General features: G+C 43.9%; 1 protein-coding gene and 1 long non-coding RNA gene across 3 annotated transcripts in view; one reads left to right on the forward strand and one right to left on the reverse strand.

Moving 5' to 3' along the window:
- LOC139052226 (uncharacterized) overlaps positions 1–27,840 on the reverse strand; it is a 723,436-nt gene that overhangs the window by 610,464 nt on the left and 85,132 nt on the right. The gene's annotated exons all lie outside the window — the stretch shown is intronic.
- Positions 15,489–27,419, forward strand: LOC139052207 (uncharacterized). Its single transcript, XR_011509776.1, has 6 exons — positions 15,489–15,629; positions 16,160–16,229; positions 18,345–22,121; positions 23,325–23,430; positions 26,088–26,182; positions 27,333–27,419. It is a non-coding gene; the product is annotated as an uncharacterized lncRNA (long non-coding RNA).

Genomic DNA, 27,840 nt, shown 5'->3' on the forward strand with positions numbered 1-27,840 from the left:
GTTAACGATTACTCCTAAAATCTTGACAGTGTCTACAAGCTGTACCTGTAAATTGCCTATGTATATATGTATATCGGGTTGAGTGGCAAACTATCTTGTACTGAATAGAACAGCTTTAATTTTTTTGTGTTTATGAGTAATGAGTTTGCTTCAGTCCAATCCTTAAGTCTATCAAGAGCATTTAATAACAGGAACCAGAGATGTTATGGAACTACCTGTGAAAAATAAACTTGCATCGTCAGCATAAATTACAAATTTCGGCTGGCTACCACTCAAAACAAGGTCATTTATATATAAAATGAAAAGTAGAGGTTCTAGGTTACTACCCTGTGGGACATCAGCAGTAGTAGTGCGAATTGGAAATTATGTGGCCCTATTTTAACGCATTGTACACAATTACGTAGGTACGGTTTCAATTGCCTCGTAGGTCAAATGGTCTATTTTTTAAAGTAATGAATTATGGTTAACGTGATCGAAACCCATGGAGAAATTTATGAAGATGCTGATGCACAATTCTTTTTTTTTCAGAAGCGTTAAGAATCGTTTCTTTTTAAGGCAATTAAGCTCATTCAGTAGATTTACATCGCAAAAGAACATGTGTGCTATTGATAACAATTTAAACTTATTGCAAAATTTAGATAACCGTTTTTCAATAATTTTCTCCAAACCTTTCGACAAAAGCGGCCAAATAGAAATCAGTCGGTAACTTGACATGCTATTTTTATCTTCGCTTTTATATAATGCTATTACCTTAGATTTCTGCATCTGCTTTAGAAAAGACCCGCTTGATAAGACAAGGTTATAAATATAAGTTAATAATGATGCTACTAGAGAGAGGACAAATTTTACAGGTGTGATTTGAAAGCCATCTATATCACAAGACCTGTTGTTCTCAAAGGAAGTAAAAATACTGAACACTTTAGTGTCATCCATAGGTTCTAAAAACATACTATTGCTATTACGTCGTACAGCGTTGCAAGCAAAATCTGAACTCAGATCGGTATTTATAGCATCTTTGAAAAACGTATTCAATTTCTCTGCAAGTGTCACACCCTCAATACGTTCACCTTGAAGCCAAAGCTCTGTAACTCTTGACGTAGACTGTGCTCGGTTTAATAATTTATTACCTTTTTTCCGAACTTGTGCGCTACCATCACAGAACTCCTTGTCAAACTCATTGTGCAGAATTTTTCTTTTTTCGTTTTTGAGAAAAGACGTTACTTTATTGCGGTATTGTTTAAACTTGGCTAGATCAGCAAAGGACTTATTTCGCATAAATTTCTCGTATAACTGGTTTTTGTCTTTAATCATTGTAAGGCAATTTCTATGTATCCATGGCTTACGACTTTTAGTAGACTTTCTTACAGTTTTCTCAGGAAAATTATTATGGTATACGTGTTTAAAGCCGGTAACGAATGCCCGATACACCCCATCTGCAGTCTGAGAAGAAAATGCGTCATCGAAGTTTTGCTTTGAAAGAGTAGAAAAAAGGATGTGAGGGTGTCCGGAGTAATATTTTACGCAGTATTCTGCGCTGATAAGTTGCGTTGTTTATTTGTGGCACATTTCAGGAGCACATAACTAGGATAACGATCGCTGATAGAACTGTGTAATACACCTGAAAGTAAGCTATTAGTATTTACGTTAGAGATTAGTACATCAATAAGTGTGGCTGTCTGCATCGTAATGTGTATAGCCATCTGAGTCAGGATGAAATTACCACTCGATTCCACAGTTAGTAAAAGAGCTTCCTGCGCAGGAGATCGTTTCAGGAGATCAATGGTAAAGTCGCCCCCAAGAATAAAATTTAGCTTGTTGTTGCTTACGTATGTGAAAAGGCGGTCTAGTAATTCAATAAATGTATTTATGTCGGCATCAGGGGGTCGGTACGCTACGGAATAAACATAATTGTGTGATACCAAAGTTGAACATTCAACTTCGTTGCATATAAACGAAAATTATGAAAGAACTTCACAGTCAACCTATGTTTAACCAAGATAGCAAGCCCACCCCTATCCTACGGGATCGATCTACAAAAAAGCTCTGATATCCGTCCGGCTTGTAAATTTCTTCGCCACGTGTATACCATGTTTCATTCAACGTGATAGCGTCGAACTGAAACTTAAAATTATGGGGGTTTACGTGCCAAAACCACTTTCCGATTATGAGGCACGCCGTAGTGGAGGACTCCGGAAATTTCGACCACCTGGGCTCCTTTAACGTGCACCTAAGTCTAAGTACACGGGTGCTTTCGCATTACGCCCCCATCGAAATGCGGACGCCGTGACCGGGATTCGATCCCGCGACCTCGTGCTCAGCAGCTTAACACCACAGCCACTGAGCAACCACGGCGGGTCAAACTGGAAACTAAACTCGTCCATAAATACTGATAACTCATCTTCTTTGTGTCTCGCCGAACGAATGTAAAGGTGTAGGCAAGAAAAGCATACATCGGAGTTCATTTGAATTATGTTGCTGGACGTCGCGCGGTGACACTTTCATCATTTCATCAGTTTTTCGCTTTAACACGGCGGCAGACGTCAATATCTGACTCTGAAATGGACTCACCGACAAGTCTACCAATCTGACTCAGGGTGTCAGCAATGCTTTCACCCTGAAAGAAAGACAACACTTTATCTAGAGGTTACATTTTTTGGATTACTGCTCGGAGGCAGTTATGCGTTGCTCAAGCTGAAACACTTGCTTTTGAAGGGCTTAGCAGTCCAAAACAAGTTTTTCGTTTCTTTTTTGAGAGACTTGTTTTCTTGCACAAGCTCGTCACATTCCTTCTTTACTTTCTCAAATTCCAAGTTGAAGAATAAGAACATGGACTGTTCGCGGATTTATTTGCGTAATTCACGCTCCGACCTTGCCTTAAGTCATTCATTTCTTTTCTTAGCCCGTCCTGGAACCGAGCAGCATCTGCCATGGTACAACACAGGTAAATGGTTAAGAGAAAAAAATGCTAAGAACTTTGCAGCATTCAAGGCAGCGTGAACAGAAATATTTTGGGTTGAAAAAGATAATGTATGAAAAATGCCAACCTGCAAAGTTAGCAGATGCAGCGATTCTGTTGATTGTCCGTGCTGCCTCTGCTGTGCCAAGTCACCAGAGAGAGACAGAGCGAGAGAGTAGTGAATATCTGTTTGTGTGTATATGTGTGTGTGAGTGAGTGATCATTCCCTTGCTTGCACCTACTCTCGGAGGCAAATAGTATATAGACTTTAAAATTAAGGGGGTTTACGTGTCAAATTCACAATCTGACTATGAGGCACACCGTAGTCGGGGACTGCGAAATAATTTCGACCGCCCGGGCCTGTTTATCTTGCCCCTAAATCTGAGTACACGGGTGTTTTGGCATTCCGCCCCCGTTGAAATGATGCCGCCGTGGCCGGAATTTATCCCTCCACCTCGTGCTTAGAAGCCAAACACCACAGCCACGAAGCAGCCGTAGCGTTGATATAGCGTTTACGTAACCTTCATTTATATCCGCGGACACATGAACAAATGACACTGCCTTTATTGCTTTCCGAAAGCGAAACTGACTCAAAAGGAAAGAAAATTTAGGAGCCATTCCACTCTGTGAAGGTGGATGACCAGCTAAGCTGCAGCACAGCGCACAGGATTAGACAAGAGGACATGTATTTATTTTGATAATTTAGTTGTGGCCGTCACCATAGCTTTGTGATTACTGTAATATGTACGAATTAGTCCGGTTACAACCTTAGACTGAATCTTGGTCAAACTTGAATCTATACATGACCGTTTTTGCTTAGTTGAATGACTTGGCGCCAGACAATGAAATCTTCCTTACCTCAGTAAGGTAGCCTTCATTGCGGTGAGGCTACCTTATGTCACTCTGAAAGCTTCCTTACTGAGGCGCCCTCGGTAAAGGCTTCCTTGGTACTTCCTCAGCATAAGGAGCCAAACAATGAAATCTTCCTTACCTCACTAAGGAAGCATTCATTGCGGTGAGGCTACCTTATGTCACTCTGAAAGCTTCCTTACTGAGGGGTCCTCGGTGAAGGCTTGCTTGGTGCTTCCTCAGCATAAGGTAGCTCCAAAGCTACCTTCATGCGTCCTTACACCGCTCCTGGCCCTGAACGAGCGCTTCACCTCAGTGCTTAACCACGTGGTATTCGCTTGCGCATGCGCACTGTCGCCCACCTGCGGAGAAGCGCGAGCACGGTACGTCCTGCCAGGCATGTTCGTTTCAGTCATGCCGCGTTCAGACTGCAGTCGCATCCGATATAAGTTGCGTATTTATTGCAATTTGCGCAACTGTTGCAACGACTGTTTACGCAGCTAGCAACCGCCTATGTTCACATTGAGCCTTTCGATAAGATACGTTTTTTACGACTGGCCAATCACCGTTCTGGAACAGCCGCGTTTCGCATTTTTCAACATGGCGCCGATGAGCAAGCGGCTGTTAGCGCAGGTCGAGGCTCTTCAAGCCCAAAGTTTTCAGGCGCTGGTCCTAGAGTATCGGCCTCTGTCGCACTTCTTTAATTAGTCATCGCTGCATAGCGAAGAAGCTTCCCCACTTAGCATCATCACTAGGCACGGGCAGTGTACACAACATGGAAACGTTGCCCGACGTTCCGGCGTCATTCCCTATGTTGCTGCTGTGAGACCGGAAAGCCGCATTGCACTCAGGGACACCGCGCGCGTTCGGCGCGAACCCAGGAAAACGCGGATGGCGTCGGCAGCAGCAGCAAGGAACAGCGTTGGAATGCCTGATGGCTGGGATGGCGGTCACGCAGAGGCTTTCTAAGCTAGCATCATCACCAGCCACGAGCACGCACAGCACAATAAGACCGTCAAACCCCATTGACACGCAAAGAACAACGGTGCTACGTCGGATTGCAGCGATGGCGAGCAGTGGATGACAACGCAGATTCTGGAAAGGCCGGAAGCTCCGTGGCCGGAAGATGCAAACCGAAACTGCTTCGTGCATTGGTGGCGTCGTAACAGTCGTATCTGTGCCTGTCGTAAAAGTAGCGGGTACTCCAACATTTACGCCCAGGCTGGTTGCGATTGTTGCCTAATTTCCGCTCAATGCAACAGTAGTGTGAACAAACTAGTTGCGCTTTTTGCGTTTACGCTTACGATCAGTGCTAACGATCCGTACGTAGCGCACGTAGTCTGAACGCGGCATCACGCGTGCGGCATGAAAGCGTTGCTAGGCGTTGCTAGGCGTTGCAAGACGCCGGCGTGCCAGCGTTGCTGGAGCACATCAAGTTTTGCACTGTAATGCGCTACTTTTTTTAAATTTAGTAAACAAAACTAGAAGAAAGCGTCCACGCTTCTCTATATTAGCTATTCAATTTAAATATTGTGCGACGATACAACATTTTTTATTAGAATAATGGTGTCCGCGGAAAGATTTGAAGAGATAATCTCGAACCCAGGCATGCGGCAACCATTCCTTACGTGAGGATGGGTGAAGGGAGCTTTCAGAGTACGCTTGCTTCCTCCATCGGTTTTTCGCTGTAAGGAGGCCTCACGTAAGTTAGGAAGCACTGGAAGGAAAGGAACGTTTTATTGTTTGGGCCAAGGTAGCTCCAAAGCTACCTTCATGCGTCCTTACGCCGCTCCTGGCCCTGAAAGAGCGCTTCGCCTCACTGCTTAACGTGACGTTTGCTTGCGCATGCGCGCTGTCGCCCACCTTCCGAGAAGCGCGAGCACGGTATGTTTTGCCAGGCACGTTCGTTTCAGTCACGCGTGTCGCATGTAAGCGTTGCTAGGCGTTGCACGACACCGATGTGCCAGCGTTGCTGGAGCACATCAAGTTTTGCACTGTAATGCGCTACTTTTTTAGGTTTAGTAAACAAAACTAGAAAAAGCGTCCACGCTTCTCTATATTAGCTCATCAACTTTAAGATTGTGTGACAATACAACCTTTTTTATTGAATAGTGGTGTTCTGGTGTTCGCCTAAAGCTTTTAAGAGATAATCTCGAACCCAGGCATGGCAGCAACCGCTCCTTACGTGAGGACGTGTGAAGGGAGCTTTCAGAGTATGCTTGCTTCCTCCATCGGTCCTTCGCTGTAAGGAGGCCTCACGTAAGGTTAGGAAGCGCTCGAAGGAAAGGAACGTTTCATTGTTTGGGCCTTGGATTGGTTTGACACTTCAAACCAAATTCTTGCACAAACTCAGTGAACCAGTTCTTGTCTGATTTTGAAATGCCCACACTGAAGTCTCCAATGGTGATCACAGGGGTAGTGTCATCGCGGCTAACCCATGCAAAGTGCGTGGTCATGAACTTCTCGATATCACACTTGGGTGTGCCTGGATGTATACAGAGAGTGTATATTATAATTCCGTCTTTCGTTTGTACGGCACAGACATCCCCACAGTCGGTGGCCCTGTCCTCTTGCGAGTCAAGGTTGTATGGTTGTACATACATCTCCTCCTCTGCATCTACTGCAATGCCTTCTCCTCGTGAGCCAGTGCTGTTCAAAAACGATTCCAGCATACCTATCGACTTTAAACAATGTATCTTGATTTATTATTAATAATATTATTATGATTAGGGGTGGAGCACTTGAAGCCTGCTTCACCTCCGCTGGGTGATAGCCCGATATTCCACAACCTCCGGGATCGGCCCACATTTTGGCATACTGACACGACAAATGCATTGCGGATCAGAGGTATACAGCTTCGCTGTGAAAGCGCCTGTGCAGTCACCATTTCCGCCCTGTATTTTTTTGTCTAGATGGCACCATCACCATCGGTACGGTACCGAGAGGAGATGCCAAGCGGTTCGATTTGTTATCTTCCTTGCCTAGGCGGCAGCCTATTCGATTGCCGGCGATGACGCTTTAAATCTGCACGATCATTGCGTCGTGCATCCATTCTTCTACCAAACAAGCTTTCTGCCGGACATGTTCCCTGCTGTTTTGACATTATAGCTTAAAACTGTTTGATTTCGAAAAAAAAAAACATCTATCTACATCGAAAGCGGGCAGGCCGCAAGGAACGTATGCACGGAGCGATGCCAGTGATCACAATAGAAAGTTTTAGTAGTGCGTACGTAGCGTACGCAACGGCGTTGCGTACGTAAGATCGCTACGTTCTGCAAAGTGTGCATGTGCAGAACGCAACACGAACGGTGCGTGATGCGTACGCGGCCGCTGCGTACGCACGCATCCGATTCTTGCGTGCGTACGTAGGGAGCCCTGCGTGCTGCGCTCGTGGTTCTTGTTTGTTCGGGAGAGCGCGAGACAAAAGCGTTTCCCAAAATGGCAGCGTCAAAGGCGACCAGCGGAAGGCTGTACTTTTCAATGGCCTACGATTTGGCTTTGCTGCGTGAAGTGAACGCGCAGAAGCCATTCCCGGAACCTGCATGGTGGGAATGCATAGCAAAAATAGGACATTTGTTTTTGAGAAAACGGTCAGCGTGTGCTGTTTGCGCGAAAGGCTCGACCTGCCTTTGGTGCAGTTCGTCGCAAATGACCGTGCCAGCCTCAGAAAGTAAGTACTCGTTTTTTATTTTTCTCGATATGATTCGTGTATTTCATCCGTATTAAAAGTAGAGTCTCTTAAAGGCCTAAATATAGTTCGACGAAGCAGGAACGCGCGCACACGATACATCACGTTAGCGAGATCAACAGCGTCTTGTTCGACCGACGGTTCGACGGACTGGCGGACGCGGCCAACGCGCTCCGACGCGCCCGGCGTCCAACGTCGCCCTCTTACGTACAGTATAGGCATTTCGCAGTACTAAAAGCCCTGACGCAACACGGGCTCCTACGTTCCGCAAAGCACTTGCGTGCTGCGTACGTATCGTCATGACGCAGTACTAAAACTCTAATATCACAAATTACTGGGCTCGGTCAGGTTGCCCTTAAAGACGTTTTTTTTTTCAGCGTCAGAGACACCTGAAAGAGTTTATCTGCATAAAAGTTCACGCGGCCCTTACAGAAGCATGTTTAATACTCATTCGGTCAGCTAAATAATCTTGAGGACTGGCTCCAAACTACTTATTTCTGTTAGCCGCCTAAGATCAATTATTCAAATGTTAATTACTGTAGCTTCGTTTATTACGCAAACAACTACTCAACTTACTCTGTATGTAGAGGTTACCAATAACAATAATGTCAGCAAGATATACGTATGTCTATTCTTAAAGTTTAGCGCCATTCAAAATTATGCAGATCCCACGCATTGTGGGAATCAATATAAGCGAAGCTTTCCGTGCTGGATGCTTTGATTGACGGTAGTTATCGGTGGTGTCGACGGCTGAAGCTTGATTTCTTCAACCTTTAGGCTAACACGAGAGTAGTGAGTTGATGTTAAACGTTAACTTGCGTGCACAACTGCTGTTTGTCTGCGTAGCACACAGAACACACAAGGAGAGGTGTCTGCTTGAGGCGTTGTTGTGCACCATATTTTAAACGTCTGAGAGGGTTGAGCGATGTCATTTCCTCGCATGGTACATCGCATTGTGGCAGAAGTATTAAACTTGAATTGGATTATGGGGCTGTACGTTCCAAATCCACACTCCGATTATGAGGCACGCCGTAGTGGCGCGCTGAGGATTAATTTTGGCACCGTGGTGTTCTTTAACGTGTCCCTAAGTCAAAGTGCATCAGCCTTCTTTATTTCGGCCCCGTCTGAATGCGGCTTCCGCGATTGGGATCAAATCCGCGACGTCTAGCAATGACGTAGCCGTAATGCTAATGCGACGGGCACAGAAGTGTTGGTTTGACGGTCGACCGCTTCCCTAGTGTCTCCTTGACCCTGCCGTGCGCTTTAATTTATTTATTTATGCAATACTGTCAATCCCGTCAGGGATCGTAACAGAAAGGGCATTCAAAGAAGTACACTGACATACAAACATGACAATGATAACGGTTTAGAAATACACATTAATACACAAAATAAACTTATACATCAGCAGGAGTAAAAAATATATCAGGTTCACGCTGCAAGTTTTGGGTTGGACAGATAATTGTGTTAAAATGCAAAACAAAGGTAGTAAGAAAGTGATACTGACAGTAAACAAAAATAATTACTGAGATGCAAGTAGATCATTTTCAACAAGCGTCATAAAAGTAGTTAGTGATGAACTATTAACAGAGTCCATGTTCAAACCGTTCCAATCGCGTATAGTCTGTGGAAAGAATGAATACCTGAAAGTGTCAGTACGGAATGAATACTCGTTTAGTGTGTGTGGGGGGTTATGACATGTTTTCCTCGTTTGAGATTTCGTTATGCATCGTGAGGTATCCAGATTAAATCGATTAATAATGAGTTGGTTAATGGTATTAAGGCGCCCTAGTTTTCTCTGTTTTGGAGAGTTAGCATCCCGGCTTGTTTGAGTAGTTCTGTCGGTGAGTCTGCTAGCCTATGTTTGTTAAAAATGTATCTGAGCGCCTTTCTCTGAACACCTTCAAGCTTTTTAATCAGCTTTTTAGTAAAAGGCAACCAAACTATATTTGCATACTCTAGTACCAGTCTGAGAAATTATTTATATGCTAGTAACTTTATATCAGATGATGCTAGTCTGAGGCGTCTATTAATGAAAAATAACTGTTTCAGTGCGGTTGCCGTGACTTCCCATCTGAGGTCAGTAACATTCCTAAGTATTTGTATTCACAGACGGAAGCAAGAGGAATGCTGTTTAGTGTGTACTGAAAGAGTGATCTGTGTTTCTTCCTAGTTACAGATAATACAACAGATTTGTTAACGTTAATAGTCATCTGCCAATCTTCACACCATTTGGTTACTGCTGCTATGGCGCTATTTAAAGCTATATGGTCGACGACAGAGTTAATTTCCTGATATAGCGCGCAGTCATCGGCAAAAAGTCTAATGTTGTTAAAGATGCTAGCAGGAAGGTCGTTTATAAAAATTAGGAATAACACTGGGGCTAAGACGCTTCCTTGTAGTACCCCTGATGTGACATCAGCTGTTACGGATTTCTCGTCGTTAATTTCGACAAACTGAGTACGGTTAGCGAGGTAATCAGTAATCCAGTCTAAAATTGGGCCAGTTCCTAAAGTTAGTTCAAGCTTCCTAATAAGTTTTGGGTGTGACACACGGTCGAAGGCTTTCGAAAAGTCTAGAAAAATAAGGTCAATTTGTTTCTGGTGATCAATAGAGGTGGTTACGTCAAGCACGAGTTCAATTAGTTGAGTAACGGTAGAAAGTCCCTTTCGAAAGCCATGCTGGAAATGTGTTAGAATTTGGTTATCTTCTAGATAGGTTGTTGTGTGCTTTAAGATGATGTGCTCAAGTAGCTTGCATATTGTGCTGGTTAGTGAGATTGGTCTGAAGTTTGAAGGATTTGATTTGCTTCCGGATTTATGTATTGGTGTTATTTTAGCTGTTTTCCATTTTTAGGAAGGGTGCAGGATGACAGGGACTTGTTAAAGAATATTACTAAATACTTCGCAATCCACTCGGCATATCTGCACAGGAAGGTGTTAGAAATCTTATCAGGCCCCGATCCTTTTTTAGTGTCTAAATTTAGTAGTAGGTTTAAGACTCCAGCTTCAGTCACAGTAAGAGGCCCTAGTTGCTTGCCGGTGCAGGGGCTATTGCGGGGTGCATTTCCATCGTCTGTAGTGAAAATAGAACAAAAGAAGTTATTCAGTGTGGTAGCAGTATTTCGATTTTCCTCCGAGGACGGATGACTTTCATTATGTACTTTAGGACTTAAGTAATACCCCTGTCACACGGGCACCCGCGAACTCCGTTAAAATGAAACTCCCTAACGGAGATTGGTGGCAATGGAGTTGCGGCTGTGCTACACGGCACAGTGCGAGCTTTCGACGGGCGCCGCACGGGGTAGAAACGGCGCTGCTGCGCTTACTTCCGCGTGCAACTGTTCACGTATACGGTCGTCGTTAAAGTAATCTATGTGTATTTTTTTAACGCAGTACGTAATAACATAAAATCCAGCGAGAAACTTTGCGGCACGTTACCGCAAGACTTTTGTTTTCCAAGCATAGCGAAGTTGCAAGCGATGCTGGCCACACTGCGCGTTTGCTTTGGTGCGTGGGCAGCGCGGGTCACGTTGTTTGGCCGGTGGGCTTCCAGTTGTGATGCCACTGTGTTATCGTGCGTGTCTGTGTGTTCGCGACGATAATGCGCCGGGATCGCTCATGATGCGTGTCACCCGGAGAATTTACCCGTGCGGCTTGAACGACACCACGTGCGGCTCGCGTGCATATAAAAACAAACCAAATGGCGGAACGACGTTTCCCGATGTGGCGTGGCGAAGTATTGGTGTAGAGGGTACAGTCACTGATGCGCTTAAAAACAAATTAAACTTCCATTATGTGGCATATATCTCAAGGCAAAAAAAAAATAATAGTGCTAAAACTTTTAAATTAACCAGTTACGACGATTTTACTAGCGTGGTTTCTCTGCGGAACTGTAGCTACCTGGGAACGAGAGTACTCCATCCAACCGTAATGGTCATTGCCGAACTCCCTTCGCCCAAAATCTCCATTTAACTTCCTTGGCGCAAGGGAGACCGTGTGACAGGGAGCGCAACTCCATTGGCTTAAAGACGAAGGAGTTCAATGGAGTTCGCGGGTGCCCGTGTGACAGGGGTATAACGCCAGAACTTTTGGGGAGAATCTTTTAGAAAATTTGTTAGCTCATTTGAAAAATATAAAGTTTTAGCTATTTTGATTTTAGATTTTAAATTGTTAGTGGCTAATGTTAATTTTTCGGCTGTTCCTTTTGATGGGTGGCGTCGCTGCGTTTTTTTCAGTCACCGGAATTTCCGTTTGGCATGAATTACAGTTCGAGTAATCCAAGGATTATTCTTTCGCGTTATTTTAGTCTTAGCAGGAACGAAATTAGTAATTCAATATGATAGAATATTTTTAAACCTAGGCCATAGGATTTCCATATCGGATATAGTGTCATCTGATAGTTGACGGAACAATGATAGCTCTTCAGATAATGTGTCAAGTATGCTACACTCTAAGAACAGTTTACACCCTTTGGCTTGCCCCTTCTGCCACACAAAAATAATCGTCATCTGCCTTGATGCGTTTCCTTTCTTTATCGCTGCGAGCCCGGAACATTCCAGTAACTAACGGCACGCGCGTTATCAGCATAGAACAGTTTACACCCTTCGGAGTGCCTCTTCTGATAACGCGCGTGCCGTTCGTCACTGGAAAGTTCCGGGCTTGCAGCGATAAAGAAAGGAAACGCATCAAGGCAGATGACGATTATTTTTGTGTGGCAGAAGGGGCAAGCCAAAGGGTGTAAACTGTTGTTAGAGTGTAGTGTCATCAGCTCGACTGTAGTCAGGATATGTTATTGTTGATCGGGAAGAGGGTGTAGTGTAATGAAACGGGACAGAACACATTATTAGTTTGTGGTCAGACAGGCCTTCAAGTACTTCTACATTCGCGTCATAAAGGAAATGATTGCTCAGGAACACTATATCCAAAATGTTATAGCTAGTTCCTTGCACACGTGTAGGTTCTGTTACGATCTGCGTGAGGTTGAAAGAAAGCATCATATCGAAAACAACTTCCGTGCAAGGTGAATGATCTTGCAGTGTACTGCAGTCGATTTCAGGAAGATTGAAGTCCCCTAGAAGTATTAGTCTGGTGCCCTTAACATGACGTTGTATATAAGTACATAATGATTGAAATATGTCTAAATCAGAACAAGGGCTGAGATAAACGCAACCAATTATAATATCGCTAGTATAAAAACGCAGTTTGCAAACAATCGCTTCCACCCGTTCAACTTCAGACATTGTAAGGAAGGTGGCTTCATCTTTTATTAACAAAGCCACGCCTTCACCACGTGTCGGTCGGTCCTTACGAATTATAGCGTAGTTTGGGGGAATTATTTCAAAATTTTTAATGTCTTTTGTTAACCAAGTTTCCGTAATGGCTAAGAAGCCCGGCTCGAAACCCACTAGTAATGATTCAATGTGACCGAGCTTGTTGACAATGCTACGCGCATTTATGTTCATGAAAGTTATTTGGACGTTGCTGGCAGTGTGGGCGAAGGGTTCGTTCTTCTGTGTCCTGGTTTTTTTTGTTTGGTTTGAAGTACGTGTAACAAGGCACACGTCTTCTTTTTTACATCGCCCCAAAAATATAGCTCCCCGTTTATCTTTAGTTTGTCGTAAACCAGAGAAACTTTATCGCAAGAATTTTTTTGTTTGTTTGTTTTGCCGTATTTCCATAAGTTTCTTCTAATGTCGCGAACGCGGGGTGAAAAATATTCACTGATGGCAAACGCAGTCCCCTTTAGTTTGTGACAATTTCGCAAAATTTTCGCTTTGTCCCTGCAATCTAGAAGCCTCAGTATTATTGCCCTTGTTTTGTTTTCTTCCGCTCTACCTAATCTGTGAATCCGTTCGATCGCGACTTCATACGATTTCAACGAATCTTTGACAACCTTTTTATCCACAGAGCGCTCCAGCGACTCGTTATTTTCATTGTCTTCTTAATCTCATAGTCTATGAGATCGTGAATCTCATAGTCTATGACTATGGGATTCGACCTTCTAGAGCGATTCTCGAGGTCGTCTAGCCTTAGTTCCAAGGATGACACCACCTGCTGTAAATTGGTTACCTGTTCCGTACACGAGGAAAGCATGCGTCTAGGAAAGTTAAGTGCTCTAATTTGTTGTCGATTGCTGTTAGCCGTTCTTTTATTGCTTTTATGTCCTCTGCAATCTGTTGCAGCTGTCGTGGAAGTTCCGCCATATCGGGTCCAGGGTAAGTTTCAACATCGCCGGCAAGCAATAGTAACTTTGTTATGTACACGACGCCAGACATTGTATGGAGAAGTACCGCAGGGCACGGCAGCATGACAAGACAACGCTCGCTAGAACGGAAGCATTTTCCAAAACGCTTTCTTACCTGCACGAGGAAGACAAGCGGATTATTCATCTGTGCGTAAGCCCAGCTGCCGTGCCCTTTGGGTTGCTACGTCTCGTTGACAGCTTTTATAGTCCAGGTGGCCCGCAGCACCGCTTCACACGACTGGTAGACTGCACTATTGCTGCCGCTAGGAGTTGACGATGGTACGTCACGGAACCCATCCGAAGATTGTAGTATCGTAGGCGCCGAACAACTGTCATTCTGGCGCAGAAGCACATAGGCGGCTTGGAAGTGCTGACACGGTTGTTGGCTCCCCGCCGGTATCACCAGCAGGCTGGCGATGAACTGCACGAGGAAGACAAGCGGATTATTCATCTGTGCGTAAGCCCAGCTGCCGTGCCTTTCGGGTTGCTATGTCTCGTTGACAGCTTTTATAGTCCAGGTGGCCCGCAGCGCCGCTTCACACGACTGGTAGACTGCACTGTTGCTGCCGCTAGGAGTTGACGATGGTACGTCACGGAACCCATCCGAAGATTGTAGTATCGTAGGCGCCGAACAACTGTCATTCTGGCGCAGAAGCACATAGGCGGCTTGCAAGTGCTGACACGGTTGTTGGTTCCCCGCCGGCATCACCAGCAGGCTGGCGATGAACTGCACGAGGAAGACAAGCGGATTATTCATCTGTGCGCAAGCCCAGCTGCCGCGCCCTGTTGGTTACGATGTCTCGTTGACAGCTTTTATAGTCCAGGCCCCTCTGGCCTCGCACGCCAGTAGAAAGGGAAGCGCTGCAGTTTCTACAATGCTTATGAAGGGAGTGACGGATAATTACAGCTATCGAGCGGCTAATGTGGCCACGGCCAGGGTGCTCCAGAGGGCAGTGTGCACGTTCGACGCGGTGGGGTGAAAACCAGTTTCTGCTGTCGCCTTTCCTCTCTTACTCGCACCTTTCATATACAGTAAAGCCTCGGTGATTCTATCGGTTAATTCGAAACCAGGATAATTCGAAGGTTTTCTGCGGTGTCATATTTTCCAATGTAAATTTGACCGGATAATTCGAACCGGCGGCTTAGGCCAACCGATTCATTCGAAGATTTGGGGTGCTATGCGGCAATTCCCGATCCCCATTTCACCGCAAACAGGACAAAACGACGGCCATTGGGATATGCGAGGCGACGCCACATAGCAATCGCGATTATTTATAGACGAACACCCGACCCCTAGTACTGCTAGCAGAAAAATCAGTCCATGGTACGCCCCGCGCACTGCCGAAACGCGCGCTTGCAGAGAAGACGTGCTTCACTGCAACGCAGTAGGCGTACCGGTTTTTGTCACGTGCTCTCGTCCCCCACTTCGCGCGTTCCTCGCAACTCGCAGCATCAAGCAATTGAACAAGAGGGGACACTCGGTAAAAACTGGCCACAGGAAACACGTCACGCCTAGTTTCAACTCCATCCGTTAGTTGACGCGAGCATCAGAAAAAAAAAAGAATGTGAAATAAACTTCCAGACAACGTTTTATATTTTTAATCTTTCCCACCTAAACTAAAAAAAAAGTTTTGCGTGTAAATGAACTTATAGTTCACGACTTATTTTTCTTGCGTTGCCTAGCAACAAGCTAGCGGCACGCCAGACGCGCGTACATACGTCAAGCGCCAGACATGTCACAGGAGCGGGCGAGGCCGGCGGCGCATGTGATGCTCGCGTGCTCGGCGACCCGTCTGTTTTGGATGTAGCCCGTTCTTTGGGCTCCCGACGTTCTCTTGTGTTCCGTCTGCATTTCGACACGGCACCGCTGCACTACTAGACTACAGCAAGGTGAGGAATTTTTTCTTTTTTTTTTACTGTCTGTGACACACTTCAAGCACATTTAGGTTTACTGCACAAAACTGAACCCTATATAGTGACGCAGTTATCGAAAAACAGCTTAGCCGTCCAAGCGTAGTTTTTTTTTTAGTTAATTACTCGTACTGGGAGATGTTTGCGATGGTTTCTATGATCCCAAGCATTATTATAACTTATTTCGGTAGTTTTTGCGCACGCTCGCCGCACCTGGCTTTGTGACGAAGAGCACCTCGGCTGTGTGACGCAGTTTCGCGTGTACTGAATCTTACCGGGACAAGTTCTGGCGCTTTCTTTGACCCCAGACATTATTGTAACTAATTTTGCTACTTGTTGGGGTACTTTTCAAGCACGGCGGCCACGCTCGGCGTAGTGACGCAGTTGGCGAAAACCAGCTCGGCTGTGGGGCGCAGTTAGTTTCGTGTGCACTAAATCTTACTGGGAGAAGCTCGTGACGCATTCCCTGACCCCCAAAATTATTGTAATTCATTTCATAACTTTTTCAGATACTTTTGAGGCATGCTCGCCGTGCCAGGGGTTGTGAAGCTGCTGTAGCTAAAAAGCAAGCCGGCCGAGGTGAGTTAGTTTTTCATGTACTGAATTTTAGTGGGACAAGTTTGTGACGCTTTTTATCACCATGCAAGAACACATACCTTATTTCGGTACTCACGCTTGTCGAAAACGCGACGAGCGATTGCCGAGAGTGATGACACGGGAGTGTGTTGCTTGCGCCGGCAGGACGCGTAAAGGATAACACCGAGGAGCTCAAGAACTTGACATATCTGTCTTCTGAGCGACTGAAAACAGGCTTTGCACCCACGAATCTGTCTTGAGTGCGACTAGAAGGCATTAGGCGAGCGTGTAACATGGTCTGGCTGAAAGCCTGTGTTGTAGCCACCTCTGTGTATTTGGCGTACCATCGCGTCGACTGAGGCCAAGTTGTTTTGGAAACGCGCTGTCACTGGTGTATTTGTGCTCTTAAAGTGCAGGAAATAATGCCCGGGAAGAGGGGGATGCTTGAAAATCGTATGTCTTCAGTTTTTGTGGCATTGTATGGAGGAGTCTATTTGCAACGAAATGTAAAAGTGTAATTATCTGTAATGCCGCTCATTCACTACTTACTCCCGTTTCGCCTCTACATGCTATATTCCGGTTAGGTCAATATAAAAATGACAAATGCTTTCAATTTACTTTTTTGCAACTGATGGCATCCGGTGGAGCTTCGTACGGCAACGACTGCTGCCTACCTGGTGCCACAACGTTGGATGAATGCACAACCCATACAAAAATGCATACTTACTTTCTTTAGACTTTTTTCCAACTTTCTATCAACTTTATTAACATCCTATGTACTTTTACTTCCTGTGAACGCTTGTTACAAGAAAGTTGGTAGGCTTTGTATTTACTTTCGTTTGAAGAAAGTTTGTTAAAAGAAAGTTTAAAGGAAGTTGTTAGGCTTTGTATTTACTTTGGTTTGAAGAAAGTTTGTTAAAAGAAAGTTTAAAGGAAGTTGGTAGGCTTCGTACTTACTTTCGTTTGAAGAAAGGTTGTTAAGAGGAAGTTGGTAGGCTCTGTTCTTACTTTCGTTTGAAGAAAGTTTGTTGAAAGAAAGTTTTAAAAAAGTTGGTAGGCTCTGTTTTTACTTTTGTTTGAAAAAAGTTTGTTAAAAGAAAGTTTTAAAAAAGTTGGTAGGCTGTGTTTTTACTTTTTTTTGAAGAAAATTTGTTACACAAAAGTTTTAGAAAAGTCGGTCGGCTCTGTTCTTACTTTCGTTTAAAGAAAATTATACCGGCCAATTGTATTTGCTTAATTCATTTGTTCATTTAATACTGCGATAAAGAAGCATAATATGCAAATTAATTGGTAATACAATAATTAGTACGAATGCCAGAGTGTCACAGTGATAATTCCTTCTTGCAGTTTGAATTAAAAAAGCAATAATAGGAGACAAAATAATTTTTTGCTGCGTATGGACATATAATCAGCGGAAGCAAGAGTAAAATATTTTTGCCTACACCGGCGAAATTGTCTATTTAGGAAGTTTCTTCTACTTCAAAAAAAAAGTACTCTTATACATTTGGAGTCCCTTTACGTCTCCGTGTGAGGCAGAGACACTACCTCTGCTCCATCTAAAACAGTGGCCCTATTGGACTTCTTGACGTATTGTAAGGCTGTTTACTTTAGTTCGCGACGCTTTCTTGCCTTTTTCCCTTTCGACAGGGTGGGTAGCTAAATTCTTGAACGAACCCACGCAAACGCAGAGGACGCCGCGTTTTTTAGTAGTTCGCACGCACATATGACTCGGAGTTGTCACCGTTGTCGCAGTGTTGTGGCGTGGACATGAAATCCAGAAGTCGTTCAGACGCGCTCGAACGGACCCTGAGTTCGAAGCCTACGCTGATTCATATTATCGCACCGATAACAAATATGAGGCGATTTGTGCGCTTCCACTTTCCCTATTGTACTAAAAAGAGTTCTGAGGCTCAAATAGACACATTTTAGCGTTCGCCAACTACCCGCGCCGAGATCGGTCGCCACCGAAGCTTAGGCACAGCGTATACCGCCGAGTCCATCTGCACGCTATCGGCGCGTCTAGGCTTAGGAATCAAGAAGTCTAACAAGGATAAATGACTCTTTATTTTTGTATTTCGCATCGGTGTTCTTAAATAAACCATTTTTTCATGTTTACAGTGCCAGCACAAGCGATCAGCGGTGATGCTACGCGTCATAAACACAGGTATATGTGCTGTCGCCGAAGGCTCCCAGCACTAGCCTGCGCTTTTCTGACGAAGATATATGACTAGGCAGACATGTCGACTGGAAGGCATGTTGAATACGGACAGTAGATTTGCCTTTGTGGTACAGGCGTGAGGCTGGGCGATAGCGCATCTATCGCACTACCATGTCTGTGCGAAACGCATCTCTGAAAAACTAAAACTGCTTCTCGAGTTTAACTTCATAAACTATCCCTTTATTTCATACTGTAGGCGTGGCGCAGTTGAACGTGCTTTTGTCGAGCACTATGAGAACTTAATAGGTGTAAAAAGAAGTGGGAGCATTCCGTTGACACAGGATACTCTTGATTTAATGCCACGGTTAGATGGTGATACTCGAGCCCTTTTGGAGAAACCCATTAGCGTAGACGAAATAAAACAGGCGATAACTGAACTAACGCTGGGGAAGACACCTGGGCCAGACGGCCTCGGTGCCGCATTCTACAAAGCTTATGCCGATGAACTGGCGCCCATTTTACACGCAGTCATCATGGAGGCGTACGAAACGAAAGAAATGCCGCTCTCTTTCCGTGCTGCTCACGTAGTGCTGATTCCTAAAACCGACGACCATGCTACGCTGCTATCTGTGGGCGCGTACCGTCCGATAACGCTCACGAACACCGACTACAAAGTTTATACGAAAGTGCTGGCAAAACGACTGCAGAGCGTCATGAAATTTCTAGTCGGACTACACCAGACATGTGGCATAAAAGGTCGCTCTATCTCTACAAATGTGCATGTAGCCCGTAGTATTCTTGAGTGCTGTGACATTTCTGGCGGGCGGGTCGCTATGTTGCAGCTGGACTTAGCAAAGGCATTTGACCGTGTGTCGCATGAAGCTCTTTTTTGTATCCTTGAACACGTTAACATAGGCACAGTTATACTCGATGGTCTAAAAATGATATACAATGACTGCATAGTAAACATCGTGCTGAATAAGACACTAACTGAGAACATTAAACTCAGATCATCAGTGAGGCAAGGTTGTCCATTGTCACCGCTGCTCTTTGCAATTTACTTAGAGCCTTTCTGTTTATCTCTAATAAGTAACGAAAAAATCAATGGTTATAAGCTTGAATCGTCCCATGTTAAGGTGCTTGCATATGCTGATGACGTCGCAATCTTTTGTACAGATCGCCAAAGTGTACTAGAGGCGATAAGCGATGCTAAAAGATATTGCAGGCAAACCGGATGCGAGATCAATTGGGACAAGAGCATCGGATTTTGGCACGGAAGCTGGGACAACACACCGTCTGTCTTTGCGAATTTACACTGGACCGTGTCTCCTTCGAAATATTTGGGAGTGCCGCTTGAGCACTACGAGAGTGCCGCGCAGTACTGGGAGGATGAGACGTCGCGCGTAAAAGAGAAAACCGGAGGATGGCAGGGTCGTGATTTGTCAATGTTTGCAAGGGCAACTGTTTGTAATTTGTTAATTGCCAAAGTGTGGTATGTCCTCCAATTTTTGTCGATGACCCGTGTGAATGTACAGAAAATACACAGAGTATTTGCTGTTTTTATTTGGGGTTCCACTTGGGAAAGGGTCAGCCGTACCAACTTGTTTCGTCCTGTTCGAGATGGTGGTCTTGGATTGTCGCATTTGTTCTTACGACAGATTGTTTCTCGTTTTGTCTTCTCACGAGATCAAAGTGATTCATTCTTGCGTACCATGATCCAGATACGTTTGAAAAGCGTTTTGCCTGAATTTATTGTGTCTAGTGCACAGCCTGTAAACTATCGGCTTAAAGGCTACTTGCGCGAGGTAGTCGACTCCTTTCGAGTACTAAAAGCTCGGTTTTCCCTTCAGTACCTGAGCACAGTAACAAGAAAGAAACTTTACAAGGATTTAGTTGAAGTTATGATGCCAGTGCCATTGTACCGAATGAAATACTATGGAGGCCCAGGACAAGATGTTTTAAAAAGAGTTAAAAGGATGCCAGTGAGAGCAGGCGTAAAGTCGTTCTTCTTTAAATTGCATACATCTACCCTTCCGGTCAAGACATGGATAGCCGACAAAGGAATATTTGTACCGTGGACGACAAACTGTGCGCTATGTAACAAGCCGGAGACCATTGAGCACGCTTTCATTGAGTGCTGGGATGCAATTTTTTATTGGGACGTCTTGCAAAGAACTCTTAAAAAGGAACTGCCGATAACAGCACAGGGTATACGTTTCCTGCCGGTAGACAGCCATCAGGGCTTTCCGTACGACATGGTAATGCTCCTGGGCCTCCATAGTTTTTGGAAGACACGGATGGCGGTAACGCACGCCGATGTGAATGCTCGCTCAGCACGAGAAAATTTTGTTGAAAGCATTATTTTCATACGTGAGATATATCGTGTACAGGCAGATCCGCCTGACTGGTTGGGTATTCTTGATGAATTAGTGAATTTCAAGAAATTTTAGCTTGTCACGTTGGTCCAAGTAGACCAACGTGTTTTTGTGTATGTATGTCATTTTGTGAATAAAGAAAAAAAAAGTAGGCGTGGCGCAGCGGTAGAGTACCGGGGTTGTGAGCGGTAGGTAGAAGGTTCGAATCCTTGATAGAGCGTATTTATTTTACTATTTCTTTCTTTTTCTATTACACTATAACGCTCTCTGTTGCTTTCTGCCTTTAAAAATATACATGGGATGTCCAGGCACCGCGTATTTAACACGCTAGAGCTGTTTTTCGCGCCAGCGCCCCAGCATACAGAGCGCGGCACTGGGCCCATAATCCGGCGCTGCACTGGACACTGGAAGCGTGTATATGGGCTGTGATAATGAATGTGCGCTCGGTAGCTGTCAAAGAAGCCAGTAGGCCGTCCACCATTGCAAGCAAACGGACCTGCACGGACGGCGCGCTGATAGGCTCGTGTTCGCCAACTAAAGTTCGCTCATGGTTCGGCTTAAGTCCGTGTATATGCTTTATAAATAAGCAAGCTTACCCACATACTGTAAGCCCACCAAATGGAGCCTAAATGGCTGCCCTCCTACCAGCTGCGGCTTCCCTTGAGTAACAAAATCCGATCTCGAAGGCGGTGCTTTTGAAAGCCACATGCGCCTAAAGCGGTTGGGAATCTTGGAGGCAATATCCACTTCGTTTCTTTTTTTTCTTATATACATTTCCTTAAACTTCGTAACACAAAGTGCATACTTTTACAAATTACACACCTTTTGAACCTATCAAATTCGTTAAATGGGCCCTACCGATTCTTATTAGGAAAAAACACGCAATTTTCTCATTTACGATACATTTTTCAAAGAACCGCAGTGTGGCGCTACCGCAGTATTATGACAGTATTCGTTCGGTTCGCAGACCACGAAGTGCCCGTTGCTGTAAAACAGTAGTGGAATTATGTTTTATAAGTGCCTAGACAAAATGTGCACCTTGTGGTGTGCATTAACCATCGCAAAACCTTCCGGACTCGTGTAACGACATTAGTTCGCCGTGTGCTTCGTGTGATCCACCAGTGTCGACAGTGAGTGTCCTACTGCAGCCCCCGTCCGAGCTTCCTTTGTTCTGCCGAACTGCCCGCCCGCGCTCTCGTGAAAAGTCTGCTACTGGGGCATCGAATCATAGTGTATGGAAGACTTTGTTGAAGATGGTGATTTTGCGGAGCTGGAGTTCATGGAAAGTTCTACAGTGCTTGCGCCAGAAAAACGTCGGTGCCACGGTACGTGAGGAGCGTTTGCTGACTACGTCTTGAAAAGGTAAGCAAGTTTGGCGCTTGCGCGCATTCTTGAAGCTTATGGTTCATGTAGTGAGAGTCCTGTGACTAGCGAGAGCAGAGCATTTTCTGATCGCAGGTTGCTCATGTTGCTGAGTTCATTTAGCTAGCAATTTCACGAAAGCTTCGTCTGACGTTGCAGCGTACTAGTACTCTTCTGTGAAGTATATGCTACCCGCCTTGATTGCTATATGACTGAATAGGCACACAATTAAGAAAACACTGAAAGTTGCTATTTGCTCGGTAGTTTCCTGGCAAGAAATTTTTCGTTATGTCGGCCTTCCCGCAATTATAGTACATGTGTAATGTATACGTCGATGTGTGATGGGCTTCGCGCTTTGGCACACGATAGCTAAGTTCGACGATTGAGCAGCTATAGCCTTGTATGAAGATTTTTGTACGTATGCACTTGGGTTTGAAGGTCTGCGTCGCGAGAACCTGCCTGTATCGTTTATGTTCTTGAGTGTCTTCGCGAATTTGTCTGTGATGCAGAGCAGATATCGGCCGATAATACAATAACAAGGTTTCTTTTTAATCGAGACATTTCAGTGAGACGCTGACCTTCTTTTTATATATATATACATATATATATGTGTGTGTGTGTGTGTGTGTGTGTGTGTGTGTGTGTGTGTGTGTGTGTGTGTGTGTGTGTGTGTGCGTGTGTGTGTGTGTGTAAAGAACTGAATGTCAGCTCATTCAATCGTAGGTTAGGGCTAGTGCGTAATAAAGTACTGCGATTTTGTAGCGATGCTTACCGCTCGATTCTATGCCACTCTTGTCGCCCACCGCTAACGGCCCGCTAACAAGGGCCGAGGCATCGGTCAGACCACTAACGAATAGCGAAAACACTAGCATCGCTGCGAAATCGCGGCCTATCTTTCAGAATGCTTCTCATGTGCTCAATATTTTTTTTCTTAATCCAATGCTCTGTGGTTTACTATATATACGAGTTTTGTTGATCATCCTAGTAGTCTGTTGTTGCTGCTGATTTCGTTCCTTCCTGAAATTTCACTTGTTACAAAATAGCAATGTAAACCTCCTGAGATATAACGGAGAGATTTGTACAACCAGACATAGATTGATGCAGCTGGCTATGTGAGGCACTCTTTGCAATTCCACATGACACTGGTAAATCACAAATTTCCTCCTTCACAGTACAATAAACAATCATTTCTTACTGTTGAAGGCTATGCGGATTCTGGAGGCATCCCTACACCCCGCAGGAACCTGCTGCACTGCTGAAAGCTGGGAAGCACGACGATAAAGCACCTGATCTGCATGCTTTCACAAAGGTGCGTGTATAAAACTGTCGCTACCTTGTGAGTTGTAGGATAGGTTTGTGCAATATGTAATCATTTTACTGTATGTGCCATTTTCGGTATTTCTAGTAGCAGATCACTTGAATTTCATCTTTTGGTTATCTGGAGTGCCCTCAGATTAATAAACTTACCAAAGTAGCCTCCTCTGAGTTGCATATAAATGGGGGGGGGGGCTTAAGTAATTATGCGTGATATACTCCATACAGACTCTATAATTATCTAGCCAAATTGCCTTTATAAGAACCTCGTTGAGTGGCATGAGGTGGTCCAGACGTGTATAATTTTTATCTTTTCATTATGCAGTCTTATGGAGTTAAATTCTCACACTATTGCCTGTGCCTATATTCTTCCCTCCAATCGGTCACACTTATATATTGCATGCCATACATCACCTCCTAAATATATTTGCATAAAACGATATGTTTTCTTGCTTCATTGGGTAGCTGCTGAATTCCTAGTCAGTATGAGTGTTCAATTCCTCAAACTTGTAACAAATCATTAACCTTTCAGTGTTAGAAGCTCACAATGAGTCCCAAGTGCAGGTTCGTTTCAGGCTGGAAGCTGGTCTCCTTTATACATTACAGAAATTTGAGTTGGTAACATGGTATAGGAAACTGCTGAATCATATAACAACCAGCCCAGTGCAGTAGTTGCAAACCATACCATGACAGCTAGCACAGCTCAATGCTGACAATTCACTGTTACATTGCCATAATTTTTCCCCATTTCTTTTCCCTTTTTCATTTGGCATGGGATAAAGCTTGTTCTCTGCAATTACTTATGTGTAATGCAAAGAATTGATTTTACTTTCCCTTGGATTTACCAAGATGTCGCAAGGAGGCTTGCGTGAAGCTGAAGCTGCCCTGCACTTAATTTTTGAACTATTTACTTTTTGATACAGTGCAATTATTTGTTGCACTTCTTATCAAATCGAGGTTTCATACTGTGAATAATGCACTCTAGAGCACCTAGAAAAATGTGTTCTGTTACCCACATACATGGTTTAGGCAAAAAGTACCTTAATGTTTTCGCACAAAAGTTCTGTCATTGAGAGTTTGATGGAAGCTTGTCTGGTCGCGGCGGAACATGACAAAAAGTGACATCTACTAATCAAATAAAACTTTAAAAGCTAGACAGTTTGGCGTGTATTCGAAAGCCTTATTCTCAATGAGGCGAAAAAGTAGAAGTCCCTACTTAGTAGGTTTTAGCATGTGACGCATGCATCGTGCATAACACGGAGAGGGTTCCATCGTTTCGATAAGTGTGTGTCCTGTTGATTGTATCTCTAGGGACCTCACAAGTACAGGTGTGGCTTCCAGTTTCTTTCCTGGCCATTTGCACTTGAGTTCATGCAGTCACTCTTGTGCTTAATCATTGCTGTGTGCTCTGTCAAAGCATTCGATGCCACGAGTTGCCATTTGCTTCAAGCAAAGTTCTTTTCAGTAGCATGTCTGCCAAAGTTCAATCTAGCTGAGCAAATAATTTACATGCACATTATACTTTTGAGTATAGGGCAAGTAATTGTGGAACCTTGCTGTAAATGTACTTATATATTTCTTTCATTATGCATTCTGTGCATTTAATTTTTTCAATCTACAAGCAATAAGATGTAGAATTTAGCAATTACTGTTATTGAAATTTGTTCTCATAACTCTATTCAATATGGAGCATTTCTTCTAAATACTTGTTCAGCAGTAATCTGTCAAATAGAACGTAGAATACTCTTTGTAAGACGCTGTGGTTATGGACATTCATAAGCTAATAAGTATGCCACTGACCAGGTGACACAAGTAAAGAAAGTAATCGTCTTGCCCTACCTACATGAGATTAGTGACAATCTGAAAAAGCTCAGGAAATGTGTCGGTGTAGATATCGGTTTCCCTGCTCCTTCAAAGCTGTCTAGTTTGTGAACGAGGGTAAATGCGGATACGCGCAAGCCACGTGGGTGCAACAAGACCCACCGAAAACCATTTGTTTCTTGTGTTGAAGGGGCGGTTTACTGCGTCCCTTTGGGCTGTGGCAAAGAGTATGTGGGACAGACAAGTAGATGCATCAACAAGCGATTACGTGAGCACACAAACAACGTTGAGAAACTAGCCCTATCTGGCGACCTTGCCGGACGTTGTGCACGCTGCAGATGCAAGCCTCTGTTTTATCGCATTCAATCGCAGGCCAGACACCTGACCAGTTCACCAGAGAAATAGTAGAAGCTGCAGAAATTAGCAATGGGAATTGTGTTAGTTGCCCATCAGTCTCCTTATTGGAGAAAGAAATGTTTTTGTCACATTAGCTGTCTGTGTGAGTTCATCTTGCTGGGTTGATTTGTTTGTGTCTTTCTTCTCCCTTCCTTTTCTGTGCAGTGATATTATATCTGCTCTCATGCAGTAAACACTCAGTTGATAGTTAGCACTGTGTCCCATTTTTTTCGTCCATGTGCTCCTGCGCTACTGTGTAAATAACCAGTGTCAGAAATTGTTGAGGTAGAATGGGGCATTGCAGCAGTAATCACTAGGAACAGCATCACCAGCAAGTGAATTGCGTTAAGGATTGGCTGGAGTAGTCAGATCAACATGTGCACCTTCAACCAAGGCACAATTCATTTGTTCACAGTGTGGTTTTCTTTTTTGCAGACCCCGCAAGGATGGTGAGGAGGTTGAAACACATCCTTGGTAAAACAAGTGGTGCCGGTGGTGTTGAGCCTGTCGCAGTCATGTCAGCACCAAAAGTAAGAAGCTGATGTGATTTCTTGGGGCAGACTTGTGGGGAGGTAATTGACCCATGGCAATTACGATATAGCAAAAGCTTAAAAGGTCAATCAATTTCCTTTTTCTACAGTCAAGCAACAGCATATATTAGCTTTCTTCTGTCAATTTATCTTATTAGAACTATTCTTATTTAGTAGAACATGCACAAAACCTTGCTTTTCATTTATTAGGAAAGCCTTCTGCATGGAGCAGCTACCGCAAACTCTCACATGTTGTATACTCTTAAGTGTAGTGCAATTGTTGATGTGGAACATTCTTGTAAAATACACATAGCCTTCATTTGTAATGCACCATGCGCATTTAATTCCTGTCTGCCTTTGTTCCTTCCCCAGTGTAGGGTAGCAAACTGAATATCTGTCTTCCACTTAGCCTCCCTTCCTTTCGCATCACATTTCTCTCCAGTGTACTGGCCAGAATATATAGAATTTGGCAAATTTTTTTGAAATTTGTCCATGACTTTATTCAATAGGAAGAATTTGTTCCAAGGACCTGTTCAGAAGTTATCTATAAAATACAGTGCAGTATACTATTTGTAAGACACTATTAAGATGGATATTCTATAGCCGAGCAGCCCGCACAGCTAGGTCTAGTGCGAATCACTTCAATTTTTTTAAATGTAAAATCATTTTAACAATAAAGACTATTTGAAGGATCTTTCTGTTTGCCTTTAAATGTGGGCGTAATGCTTAAGTGATGTCACCACATTTATTGGCAGTTGGTGTAGCTCTGGCTGTCCTAAACTTCGAATGTCCCTACTGCAACTGATTTATGGCTACTTTGCTTCTTTTAGGTTAGATCTTACAACTGTACAGTTCCTACATATAACAGTTCATGTTCTGTGCAGCAGTGCTAGTACTACTTCAACAATTCCAATACATTGCTTGCAGGTGCAGTTAATTCTGCTTCTATAAAAAAATATGGAGCTACATTTTTTAACCAAGCAGCACGACTTCTGAGTATGTGTGATAGCGCAGAAAACTAAAATGCTTGCTTTAATTCGTAATTTGAAGTTAAAATCTTGTGGATCTCTTCTTTGTGCCGTCTTGCCCGGATACATCACCACAGACATAAGGCTGAACTAACTCTTTACTTTTTTTTCTCTTCCCTTAGGCTACACAGCAAGGCACTTCGACACTGCGGAGATCAAAAACATGTCATCGATGCTTGCGCGCAGGTTTTGAAATGTGGTAAATAAAGGTTAGTTGTCAAAAATATTGGAGTGTTTTGTTCATAGGCAAATACATTTAGATATACTACCCATGTTGAAGGTTACATTGGAACAGCACCAGAATCTATTAAAATATGCCAGATAAATTTGCCTAAATGTCACCAGCACATTTAAAGCATACTAAAATAGTTGCTAGAAAGTTTCTAGGGTGAGCAACAGAAAGTTGGTAGAATGTTACTAGGCCATTTCTAGGTCGAGTTATAGAAAGTAGCTGGGATGTTTCTAGATAAAGCAATAGAAAGTTAGCAGAATGTTACTGAAAGGTTTCTAGATCGAGTAACAGAAAGTTAGCAGAAAGTTACTAAAATGTTTCTAAGAAGTATGAAAATGGTCGATAAATCCTGCTTTTAGTGTCTAAAGGATGTTCATTCGTTGTCTAAAGAAAGTTTG

Source organism: Dermacentor albipictus, unplaced genomic scaffold (genome assembly GCF_038994185.2).
Source record: "Dermacentor albipictus isolate Rhodes 1998 colony unplaced genomic scaffold, USDA_Dalb.pri_finalv2 scaffold_20, whole genome shotgun sequence".
Classification (NCBI taxonomy): Eukaryota; Metazoa; Arthropoda; class Arachnida; order Ixodida; family Ixodidae; genus Dermacentor; species Dermacentor albipictus.